Source organism: Tamandua tetradactyla, chromosome 4, assembly GCF_023851605.1.
Source record: "Tamandua tetradactyla isolate mTamTet1 chromosome 4, mTamTet1.pri, whole genome shotgun sequence".
Classification (NCBI taxonomy): Eukaryota; Metazoa; Chordata; class Mammalia; order Pilosa; family Myrmecophagidae; genus Tamandua; species Tamandua tetradactyla.
Genome location: NC_135330.1, coordinates 95,767,987 through 95,772,632, shown reverse-complemented (window position 1 = coordinate 95,772,632; position 4,646 = coordinate 95,767,987). Strand labels below are relative to the sequence as shown.

Below are 4,646 nucleotides of genomic sequence, written 5' to 3'. Positions count from 1 at the left end.
GAACCTCTAGGGGGTCTCCACTGAACAGAGTAGGAAAATGTATGTAAGTCTACCAAGTTGTGCATATACACATAGCCATAAATATTGTCCATGTAACCCTCTGTGTCTACATTAACCTACTCATGCTGATGTGTCTCACTCTAAACCATTACCAGGTAGAGCATTCTAGACTCCTCCCCTTGCTTATGGTTAACCACTCACTCTGTAGTGGGAAACATATTCTTCTCACCTACTATCATCTACTTAATTGCTTTATTCCAGTATACATGTATAGAAGGGATAGAATTGTCAACCCACACCTTGGTGGGATAAAATGTAGCCACCAAAATACAGTGCTTATACACAGTTTCTGTTCCCTTCATTTTATGCACTCTATCTATATCCAATATTATTATTTCAGCACCCTTTTCCCTCATCCCTCCAGCAAGGGTGTTTCATGTATTTGTAATATAGTTAGGTTGTCTCATCAAATTTTGCATTCTGTACTGACATTGCCTTGATCTTGAAGATGAATATTTTATTTGTATATAGTAAAGTTCACTCTTTGTGTTTGAAAGGTTAATGTGTTTTAACAAATGCATATAGTCATGTCTCTATAATGACAGTATTCTACAGAATAGATTCATGGCTCTACAAATTACTCTATTAGACCCAGCTCTCTTGTTCCAAATTCCTTGGCAATCAGTGATTATTCTATTTTCTCTACTGTTTTTCCTAATCCAGAAAGTTATATCATTGAAATTCTTCTTATGGAGCATATGTAGACACTTTCTTTCATCTATAAGCTATCATTTAAGATTTATCCTGAACTTTTGTAACTGGAGAGGATATTTATTTCTATCACTGAATAATATTCCATTGTATAGATATAACAGAGTTTGCTTATCCATTCACTTACTTAAGTAAATTTTTGTTGCTTTCAGATTTTGGAGCTTATAAGTAACTCTGCCATAAACATTCTCTCCTAGTTTTGCATGGCCTTAAGTTTAAAATAAGTTGTATATCTAAGAGCACAATGTCTGGATCACATGGTAAGATGATATTTAATTTTACTATAAACTGCAAAACTTTCTCTTGGCTGCACCATTTTGTATTCTCACTAGCAATGAATGAAAATTCATCCAGTCTCCCATCTTCATGACCCATTGTTATTGTCCATGTTTATGTTTTTAGTATTCTAAGAGGTGTATGATGAAATATCATTGTGGTTTAATTTTGCAATTTCTAATGACAAACAATGTTGAGCATCATTTCACATGCTTACTTATCACCTGTAGATCTTTATGTAGCTTTTTGTTCAGATTATTTGTCCATTTTTATTTGGATAGTACTTTTTTATTGTTGGGTGTTAAAAGTTCTTTGCATATTTGGACACACATCTTTTAATCAAATACATGTTTTTCAAATATTTTCTCCAAATCAATGGAATGTCTTTTCATTCCTTATCAATGTATTTCACTGGGCAGAAATTTTATATTTAGTAATGTCAAATTTATAAATATTTTTCTATCACAAATCATGGTTTGGTTGCTATATCTAAAACTCATCACCAAACCATGGGCTAGAAGATTTCGTGGTATATTTTACTGTAAAAGTATTACACTTGCATTACAATTTTAAGTGCAGGAATCATTTGGAGTTAGATTTTCTGAAATGGAAACGATGTTTGGCTAACTTCCTTCTATTTTTGTATGTTGGCATGCCATTGTTCCAGCAGCATTTGTTGAAAAACCAAACTTTTTCCATTGCTACTTTTCAAAGACCCATTGACTATGTTTATGTGTGTCTATTTTTGAGATCTTCCACATTAGTTCATGCATTTATTTCACCAACACAAAGCAATTTAATCATTGTGTCTTTGTAATTACACATGAAATCAGGTAGTATGGTTTCTACAAGTTAAGTCTTCTTCAGTATTGTTTAGGCAATTTAAGACTATTGCTTTCCATATAAACTTTAGAATTAATTTGTTCATATACTCAAAAGAAAGTGCTGCCATTTGGAATGGGATTGAGTTGAATGTATAGATCAGGTTGAGATGAAATGGCATCTAAACAATTAAGTTCTCTCAATGAAGATGGAATAACTTTGTTTTTAATTTTTATTATAACAATCTATACACAACTCAAAATTTCTCTTTCTAACCATTTTCAAGGTTACAATTTGGTTATATAATTACATTGAAATTATTGAGCTGCCATTACAGATATCTATGAACTCAACTTTTTCATCAAGTGGTACAAAATAAATGGTCAAAGTGATTGAAGAATAAAATAGTGTGTAAAAGCATTTCACTGAAAGTATTGCCTTTGTAAAATGTTTGCAATTATGGACAAGGCTGGTGAATTGGCAACAGCATTACTGAGAAGGAGGAGCAATGACTTCCCTGATATTTTCATGTAAAGGCCTCTAGAACTATACATATTAATTAAGAATAATGAACTTAATGCATTTACCATATAGACATAAACTTTCTGTTAATTTTTTGTGTGAATTTCTTTTTTTTTATTAATGGAAAGAAAGAAAAAAAAAGAAATTAACACAACATTTAGAAACCATACCGTTCTACATATGCACTCAGTAATTCTTAACATCATCACATAGATGCATGATCATCGTTTCTTAGTACATTTGCATTGGTTTAGAGGAACTAGCAACACAACAGAAAAAGATATAAAATGTTAATATAGAGAACAGAAATAAAAGTAGTAATAATAGTAAAAAAACAAACAAAAACCCTATAGCTCAGATGCAGCTTCATTCAGTGTTTTAACATGATTACTTTACAATTAGGTATTATTGTGCTGTCCATTTTTGAGTTTTTGTATCTAGTCCTGTTGCACAGTCTGTATCCCTTCTGCTCCAATTACCCATTATCTTACCCTGTAATTTTTTGAACACTGCTTGTACCTAAACCTGCCTTGCTCTGGTCTCTCTTCCAGCAGTTTCATGAGTTACATGGAATTAGAGAATGAAATATGTGTTTCAGAATTTATCCTCCTGGGGCTCTCAGAAGGCACAGAAGTGCAGCCTCTCCTATTTGCTCTGTTCCTGATGATGTATCTGGTCACTCTCATTGGGAACCTGCTCATCATCCTGGCCACCATCTCTGATGCCCACCTGCACATGCCCATGTACTTTTTCCTTGCTAACCTGTCTTTTACAGACATCTGTTTCACCTCCACCACTGTCCCAAAGATGCTGATGAACATCTGCACAAAGACCAAAACTATAAATTATGGAAACTGCCTCACCAGATGTATTTTTCATGGTTTTTTGGAGGATTAGACAGCTTCCTCTTAACCATGATGGCCTATGACTGCTTTGTGACCATCTCTCATACACTGTACTACATGATCATCATGAACCCCAGACTCTGTGGTCTACTGCTGCTGGCATCATGAATACTGAATGTTATGAACTCTCTTTTACATGGTCTAATGCTTTTGCAATTGTCTTTTTGTACAGAGTTGGAAATACCTCGCTTTTTCTGTGATCTTGATCATGCAGTCCAACTTGCATGTTCTGACACCTCCCTCATTGACCTCATGAGGTATTTTGTGAGTGGAATTCTGGGTGATAGTCCACTCACTGGCATCCTTTTCTCTTACTGTAAGATTACATGCTTTATTTTGAGAATTTCATCATGTGGAAACAAGTATAAAACATTTTCTACCTGTGGGTCTCATCCTTCAATAGTGTTCTTGTTTTATGGAAGAGCTCTTGGAATGTATCTTAGTTCTGCTACTACACAAAACACAAGGGCAACTGCAATAGCTTCTCTGATGTACAAAATTGTCACTTCCATGCTGAACCCCTATATCTATAGTGTTAGAAACAAAGACATAAAGCATACCTTAAAAATAATTTCCAGGTGAGAAAGTCTCTCCTTAGGAGGACACATTGCCTCAAGTACAGAAATTTACTTTTCATTAACAAAGCTTAGATACTGGGATATGTAAATCAAATTAGTTTTATCAGTGTAAATAAAGGTAATGTGCCATTTGCTTTATTGCTAGAACTTAATCTCTACTTTTTATCCAGGAAAGAACCTTGTTTTTTTCTGTATTTTCTCTAAATCATTTGACATCTAGGAATGTATTCCCAGGATTCTGAATTGAGCCTGATTATTCTGCCTGAACATTCAGTGGTAAATGTTTAATACAGGTCATTAGGAACATATAAAATTATTGTAATTACTGGAAGGGAAGAGGTGTGTTGCCTCCCTGAAAGCAGAAATAAACTGCTGTAGTGTTACATGGTTTTGGCACAAACTATTTGTCATTACAAATGCTCTGTACCTCTTGCTAGGATTCAATTAATCAGCTCTTGAAATAGGGCACATCCTGGACTTGAGTCACAACATGATGAAGTTTCAATAAGTCACATCCATCTCCATCTGTGACAATCTTCTGTATATTTGATAAAAGTTAGATGAGGATATAAACGACATTACAGTGCTTGATTCTTCAAATGTTGATGGTTTTACTATTATTGGATTTTTTTCAGGGATGCAAATTAGCTCTTTAAAAATTGTTTGCATAGGCAAGGACATTTTTCAGAAACTTTTCTTTAGCACTTCCTACACTCATAGGTCTCCTTTACAAATACTGGAAAACAATTTGGGTCATTTTCCCATTGCCAAT

The 4,646-nt window shown here is 34.0% G+C and overlaps 1 pseudogene; it reads left to right on the top strand.

Moving 5' to 3' along the window:
- The first annotated feature begins 2,958 nt into the window (after positions 1-2,958).
- LOC143679202 (olfactory receptor 7A10-like) lies at positions 2,959-4,016 on the top strand (annotated as a pseudogene).
- The last annotated feature ends 630 nt before the right edge of the window (positions 4,017-4,646 follow it).